Here is a 9,103-nt window from a genome sequence, read left to right on the forward strand (position 1 = left end):
TTAATTTTAAAAATATAATAATTTGAATTAACTGCATAAATGTATAGAAGAGCACTCTAGCGTCAAACATTAGACAGTTTGATTCCGAACCATGGTTGTATTTTATTTCAATAGATCGCGTTCCAAGTACCTACCCAGGGGACGCTGACAATATAATATTATTATTAATATTTTCTTTATTATTGCCATATTTTATTATTCACCCACTTTACTACCTACCTAAATAGTAGTAATTATTGAATCAGTGCATACAAATGATTACTATGTAATATAATTATTAATATTACTTATTAGTTATTTAGCTTGTACACTCAATTTCCACTAGGTACGTTTATGTTAATGGAATAATTCATTAAAATATATTATTAAGTATACACCTAATTTATTATAATGTATTATAATAAATATAATTATTTTTTGGTAATTTTACCAATGTAGGTATAACAGACGCAGGAATCAGCTAAATTAGAGATTCCCAAACTTTTCATGGCATGACCAATTTTGGAAAATATTTAAGTTTTGTCGACCCACAGACCACAATGAATTACATACAAATGAGCTGTTTATTTTTCACTGTTGATTGCTAACTTTCCGATAAGTTTTACTGTTTTAATATTGCAGCAATGTGGTGGCACGCGTCTCTCAGTCACTAATACACTTGTAACAGTCTTGGATCAATTATTAAACTAAATTTGTAGGTACATTGGTATACAATAGCTATAGACTATAGTTATATGAAAAATACTGTATCATAGCTGTACTTATATTCGTCTTGGATCAATTATTAAACTAAATTTGTACATTGGTATACAATAGCTATAGACTATAGTTATATGAAAAATACTGTATCATAGCTGTACTTATATTCGTAAATAGAATAAATCTTTTATTTTATGTATAATGTATAATATACATATATTTTTATAGTAATTTAATAATAAATATTTTATACCATAAATTTATAAATTATACAAATTATACAAATATTTCAAAACCGAACGTGACCCACCAAAAATATAATCACGACCTCCGGTTCGGGAAAATCTGAATTCTAGATTCAACAAAAAATTCATTTTTTAAATAATTGAAGGTTTATTATATATTTTATGTTTAGGTAGTTTTTAATTTGAAATATAATAGTATGATATTCTTATTTCTTAATAATATGCTTATTCTGATACATCAGTTCTTTGCTGTAGTTAATACCTATTATTGCCTATTGGTCAAAAGTTCATTTGCTAAAATATAACTTAGTAAAATAACATTTTCAAACCAAATCAACAAAATTTCTTTAAAAAGCTTAGGTGAGTTTATCCACAAATAATGTTTGATATTTTTTTTCCACATTATTATTATCATCTATACCTAGTTTTTACAGTATTCAGTTTTTTTTGGATATCATAAATACTCTTAATTAAGAAATCTTAATTCCGTTATCGTACTCAGAACTTTTTTAATATTTATTTAAGGTTCACAAATGTATTATAATTATTGTATAGATGATTTGAATCTTATAGATGTTGACTCTTTTAACCGCCGATAAGTGAACTCGATAAATTATCGAAAAGTCGTTAAAGTACCCAGTTTTCTTTTCAATTTTAAATAAATTTGATGAACCTAAAATTTAATGTCAAATGCAGAACATTTAATCAAACCAAATAATAAATAAATTAGATAACTTATTACTTATTACTTATTACTTACTACTTGTTACTACATAAGTAGGTACAAACTCTTGTAACTTGTCTAGCTCCATATATGTAGTATCATAAGAAAAATAATTAATTCTAAGAAAAAAAAACTGTTTTATTGAAACTCAATTAAATAATTCAAATAACTAAAATAAATAAGTAATAGTATTACTATAAAATAATGTGTATTGAAATTGTTTTCACAAATCATACACATCAATAAGATGTCATATTTAAATATTTTGTAGAAAAATAACGTGTGACATAAAAATTGTACAGACTAATTTTTTCATGATTAAGTTGTAATCATTTGTCATTTTGTCATTTTGTTCATTAATACATTTTGATTAAAGTTATTAAAAATCATCATCTAATTACACCATACTTATTTAATCAGTCTATTGTAAATTATATTCTCCAAATGATGTCTGGTCACACAACTTTTTTTAAAGTATAATTTACACAAAAATTGTGAGTAACTCGAACTGATATTAAACCACTTATAAATTACTTTGTTAACCCCAGAAACTCGAACCTTTTGAATTTATCGGTATCGGTTCTGGTACTGGTTCTCCAAAAATAAAACAGGTAATTGTTCCGGATCGGTTCTGGTTTTTTGATAAAAACAATAAAGGTATCGGTTCCAAATAATTTCGTTACCGGTTCCGGATAAATTAGGAACCAAAAAGTATATTAATTTTAAATACCTATCTGGATTTAATTAATAGTATGAGAAATATTAGAAAACTCATATGATCATATAATATAGTTTGTACCAGGGATCGAAACCGTTTCAAATTTGAACGGTTACGGTTTTGGTTTTTGAAAACGGTTTTCTACAATTTATGGTTTTGGTTTTGGTTCTAAGATTGGTTTTTCAAACTTTTTGGTTTTGGTTTCGATTTCAAAAAAGGTTTTTCAAATTTATCGGTATCAAGAATGGTTTTTGAAATTTTTTTTTTCCTTTACCTAATAATATAAAATATTTTTACTATCTATTTAATAATAAGGGCTGAGCGGCGCCTAAAGCCTTACAATATGTCCGATTTGTATAACTAGAAGTGGTACATACAATATAGTAGAACTAATTTCGTGTTGTTAACTTTAATAATATGTTATATACCTACTTTTGCATGCAACATATGGTTGAGATCATTATTCGATTATATTAATATTTAATTGTAATTTACATTAACATCACACTATACTACAGTATATAATAAATTTCTTGTTATGTGATTAATGCTTATGATATTTGAACAAAATATTAATTTAAATGGGTACTATAAAAGAGTATAGGACTATTGAAAATATTGTTATTTAAAAAGGTTTAATGCTAAGATTCAAAAAATACACGTTATAAGATTTGGTACACATTTATAATCCAGGAGATTCTGTGGAGAATGATAATAATTACATAAGCAATTGATGACTGCGGGACGGATGCGGATCAGTCGAATACACGTACATGTCCCCAGCCCCACCCAATAAAAATTTTAACATTTTTTTCAACTCAACATTTAGCAGTCAATTAGCAACAATTCGCAAGACTATTTTCACAATTTGCAAGCCTTTAATTGAATCATAAAATAAAAAAAAACTAAGGGTGGGGCTGGGAACATGTGTCGATTTGCAATTAACTCGAATAACATAAAATGTCATATTATAGACAAAACCCAACTTATCATAAATAATATAGCAACTGATATAGCTAATTGGTTAATCAGCTTAAAGGTAGATTGTGTAACGAGACATAACAGATCTTTAATAGGAATTAATGTACAATATATGCAACATAATGTTTTACAATTGAAAACTTTAGCAATAACCGAATTGATGGAGCGACACAGTGCTATATACTTGAAAAAAAGGTAATATGGTACTATAAAGTATAAAATATTAAAATTAAAGTTTAGAATCATTAATAGTAAATTGTAATAGAATCATTTTAATTTTGATTTCCTAATTAATTTTGTATTATTTATATATTTGAATTAATTTAAAAATCTATTTTTTTTTTTTATAAAAAAGGTATTAAATGGTTTGGATAAATATGGTATAGCTAAGAGACAATTATTTTATATTACCAGTGATAATGCTGCAAATATATTAAAAATGACTGATATAATTGATGATCCAGAAAATGATTCTACGGAAAATGGTTTGTTTAGATTTTATATTATTTTATGCAGTGCTTGAATTAGGAAAATTAGAACGGATGCTAAAGTGTGTATACTTTAAATTTTAAATTTAAGTAAAATTTAAATTTTTATTATATTATCAAATATCAAATAAGATGACAATTTTGTCATGGCACCAACCAATGAAATTGAAGAATTTGAAAGTAATGTAGTTCGAGCAATTGAACCTGAACCCCTTACAAAAAAAGTGAGATGTTCAGCTCACACACTGAATTTATGTATAGAAGATGGATGGAAAATTAGATCATTACTCAATCTTATTGGTCACATCAGAAGTGTAAGTAGTACTAAGTACATCATAAATTATATTTTTTTAATTTATCTACAGATCATTAAGAATATTCATTATTTTGAAGACAATCAGAATATTATCAAAAAGTATATTATAATTTAACTGTTGCTTTAGGTTGTTAAAAAAATTCGAACTCAAAAATATACATGTATTTTAAAAAAACTGGGCTTAAAGTTTGCAATAATTGACATTGAAACAAGATGGACATCGATGTACGACATGCTTCAAAGGCTTCATGAACCTTTTTGTGTAGAGTATCAAGATGCAATGCCTGATCTTAAGTTACCAGTAAATGATTGGTTATCACTTAAGGATATGGTAATTATTCTTTATATTAAATCAGCATTTAAAAATAAAAATAAGTGTAGACCTACCATTATATTGTACTGTATTATATGGAAAATTAAAATATAAAATATTTCTATTATTTTGTATTTGGTAGATTGATTCACTTTAACCTGCTAGAAATGGAATAATTTTTCTTCAAAAACACGATATCACAATGGGAGATTTTTTTGGTTGCTGGTGGAAAATTATTTAAAAATTAAAAAAATTAAATTCAGCATTATCTAACTGTATTGCCAAGTCAATGGAAAAGTGACAAAAGGCTTTATTTGAAAACCCAATATACAGCTCAGGTATAATTACATATTAATTTATTATTTCATGTAAATAAAAATAATACATATTTGAAATTGATACATTATAATATATTATAATTTTGTTTCAGCTCTATTTATAGATCCGAGGTTTCAGTGTTTGCTAAATGATTCAAGTAAAATTGAAGCAAAGTATCATTTGCAAAAAACTTGGAGAATTCTTGAGTTGCTGTCTGGAAATTAAATTGAAGCAAATACTAATAATGTTCAATATAATGTTGCACATGAAGAAAATGTTATGGATTTTGATGACGACCTCGAATCATTTATCTAGTCATCCTATCATACCAATGAAGATATGTCGATAAATATTAATTCTAGCCAATGTTCTATTGGAATACTGTTGGAAGAATATGACAATGTTCCAAGAATGCACCATTTTATAGATATAAAAAAATATTGGACTGAACACCTCGAGTCTATGCCTGAACTTAACAAACTATCACAAGTTGTAATGGCTGTACCATGCACTTAGGAAAATATTATGAATTTTTATTAATAAACATCTCCAATAACAATGTAAACATAATAATAATTTATAAATCAATATCTTAAGTTTAAAATTTAAATCTATTTTTTAGAATTAACTAAAATTATTTTTGTTACAATTTTAATTTTTAAATAGGTGTAAAAGGAGCTTTTCAGGATTCAAATTTATTTTGAGTGATTTGCGTACTTTATTATTGCCTGATCTATTGGAAAATATAATGATCATAAGAGGAAATAACTTTTCAAACAAATAAAGAAAATAAATATTATTTAACTTATTTATTATTATAGTTATTACTTATTTTTTTTTATTAAAATTTAAAACAAAATCTGAGTGTCCTTCAGTAGTTGGTTGTAGGTATTTACTATTTTCAGTTTTTATAACTTTATTAATACAAATATAATATATATTATGTTATTATATTTTATTAGTAGGTACCTATGTGTTTTTATTATGGAATTAGAATTTAATTATTTATTTAATATATTTAATGCATAATGCATAATATATATTTTTTATTTTTATCAGGGTATTGAGTATTGACGTATCTTTACATAGTAGTAACTATTTTTGTTTCATAGTAAGTAATAAGTAACTACTAAAACTAGTAATAGTAAAGCAAAGTTCAAAGTTGAGATCGACCGAACTCTGGTTACAGTTATTATTATTAAGTTGTTATAGTTATTTCCAGCCTTCCAGGTAGATCGTGTTTAATATTGTTAAATAATTATGGTTTACCTATAATTTTATACTTTAAAATTTACACCATAATTACAAAGGCCAACCAGAATACGATAAAAGGCACACGACTCGATACACTCTCAATAGACGACTATAAATCATGTCTGTCTCTGAGGGTAGAACACGATTTCGTACGTTTGTCCTTTTTGACAACACAATTGCGTATGTTTGAAGATGGGTAGCAAATATCTTTAAGAAACAAAAAAATAAACACTATTGCGTATGAAATTGTATGCAACGTTGTCAAATTTATTAATTTTACAATATACCAAATAAATATCCAGTAAATGTAGACTTTTATAATAATCAATATAAAAGTAAGTTAGTAATTATTATAGGTCTACAAAAGTCGTATATGTGTGTGTATGTGACTGAGTGATGTGATTATGTCAAGCTGCTCTGGACTCTTTTATTTAATAATTAGATCATATTTTGTATATTGTAAAAGGTTACGTTTCACGACTGTTATAAGAGTGGTTTATGTCTAAATACATTGTGAATATAATATAATATAATTATAATATAGTGTAATATGCATTCACAGAGTCATGGCTCTCAACAATATGTTATGATGTTGAGTTGGTTTATGAGCTTGTAACTTAAGAGTTAAAAGACAATGTTTAAATTTGTTATATTATAGATTTGTTAAACATCTTATGAGTTATGTTACATATTTTCTTTGTTTCATATAACAAACAAACTTTTAAAAATGTTCATTTGGAATTTGACGACTATAAACTTTTTGATATAATAAACATTTTATTTTTATTTTTCATGGAAATGAAATATTTCAAGAAAATAAATTTCATGAAATTTTAAAACCCTAACAATAAGCGTAGGTAATAAAAGCTAAATGATTATTAAAAAAAGCAATGTATTTATAAATTATTTTTAGTGTAATCATGTGGTACCTATAAACTAGTATGACAATTGGCAACAACGCTAAATAGTTCGTACGCAATCGTGTAGTTGAAAATCAGGTAAAATCGTACGCAATCGTGTAGCTTAAAAGGTGTTACCAAAAACAATCGTACGCAATCGTGGTTTACCCGTCTCTGATTGGGGCACGGGTACAAAGGTGTAGTACAATTTTTTCTTAAAAAAACCGGTATTCATTTGGTTACCGGTAACCTACATTTTTTGGACGTGGTTATCACTTAACGGTAACCTGTAACTTTGAATATAGTACCGGTAATTGGTTACCGCTAACAACAGGACCGGTATTTAACCGGTAACCGGTATCCAAAAAATTTTCGGTAACCTAACCATTTAAACTAATAACGGATTCATAACATCGGTATTCAAACAAAATATTTTCTTGGCATAAAAATACTTGGTTTAACTAGAATTATAAATAATATAGGAAATTAACTTTATAAAATTCGAAGAAACCGATATTAGTTTTGAGTTTCAATCGGTTTCAAGAACGGTGTTTTAAAGCTTTTGGTTTCGGTTCCGGTTACGGTGTAGAAATATGAAAAAACCAAGGTTTTAACAGGTTTTTCAGAAAACCAGTTAAACCGGTTTCGATCTCTGGTTTGTACACAAAACAGTAATACCATTAGATTATGATAAATAAAATTGTTTTATTTTTGAATCTAAGAGAACCTATTTAAATCAAAAATGCAGGTTCGGTTCCGGTACTTAATTTATTAAAATTAAGGTTTCGGTTCCGGTTCCGGTTGTTAATATTTCAAAGATTCTGGTTCCAGAACCAGTTCTTTTAAGTTTAATTCAAATCCCTGCTTAACCATTCAAATAAACTCGAATTATTATTCATTTTTCATAAAAACACTTGAATTTTCTATTTGACAGGACGCTACACAGCCATTTGTTGTTTTCGTCTTACAAGTGCGTAACATAAGAAATTTACATTCAGGAGAACGTGTTTAGCTCCGTTATTTTAAAAATTAGAGTGAATCGGCCTATTATGAAACTTGATATAAACATATGTGTTTGTATGTGGGTTTTTTACGATTACGATAGTTCAAATTTTTAGTAAGTTATGCGTATATAATATACTTAGCAAAAATCAAAAATGCTCATAACTCAGTTAAAACTGAACCATCGTAAAAAACCCACATACAAACATTACAAACATATAAAATTTTCTTACCATCAAGTTTCGTAATAGGCCGATTCACTCTAATTTTTAAACCAACTGAGTTAAACGTGATTTTCTGAGCGTAAATTTGCTATGTTATGCACTTATATGAGACGGGGACTACAAATATCAAAGTAGCGTACTCTTAAACCCCCTTAAGAACGAACGTGTATGACGGTTTCTCTAGAGTTACTTAATACTTGGCAAATCTTGTTAAATTTATCACTATACAGTTCGACCATTTGTGGTTTTTTTTTGTATCTATTACTTAAACAATTTATAATAGCCTATAAACACTAAAGCTGTGAATTGAGCAACTGAAATCCGATAGATTATTCCATGGCGATGGATTGAACATTGAGTGCGTTTGACATGGGCGCCTATTTACTTTCAGTGCTTATACGCTTATATTGTATACCTACAGTTTGAACCATTCATTTAGACATGAGCGCTCACAGGTAGGTGTGCGTCAGTTATTACAACGTTGAGTATCAGAGGTTTTATTCTTTTGCATATTTGTTCTTGTATTTGTTACGTTTATTTCACAACTTTATATTCAATTATTGTCAATTTTCTACGTTTTGTCTTTTAATTAATTTCAACATTTCGAAATGGGTAAACGTGAGTTAATAATCGTGTTACCTATCTCTTATCATTTAACATTTGAGCGTTCGCTTTGGGAAATAGCGCTTATGCTTTCAGTGTCAGCTAACTCGATAGAATAAGCGACTGTGAGCGTCAACTTATGACGAAACACCTATTTTCCATGACGTCACGGTTATAGTTTCAAATGCGTTTCAAAGCACCCAAAACAATTTCAAAACGACGCAACAGCGCTTAAAGTGTTCAAAGAGCTCTTGTCAACCATACCTACAACCTAATGATAATAATAACCCCTAACCCCTAACCCCATTGTCCATTACTG

The 9,103-nt window shown here is 27.3% G+C and overlaps 1 pseudogene; it reads left to right on the top strand.

Annotated features, from left to right (window-relative positions):
* The first annotated feature begins 3,311 nt into the window (after window positions 1-3,311).
* LOC132941359 (uncharacterized) lies at window positions 3,312-5,586 on the top strand (annotated as a pseudogene).
* Window positions 5,587-9,103: the final 3,517 nt, after the last annotated feature.

This window comes from Metopolophium dirhodum, chromosome 1 (assembly GCF_019925205.1).
Source record: "Metopolophium dirhodum isolate CAU chromosome 1, ASM1992520v1, whole genome shotgun sequence".
Lineage (NCBI taxonomy): Eukaryota > Metazoa > Arthropoda > Insecta > Hemiptera > Aphididae > Metopolophium > Metopolophium dirhodum.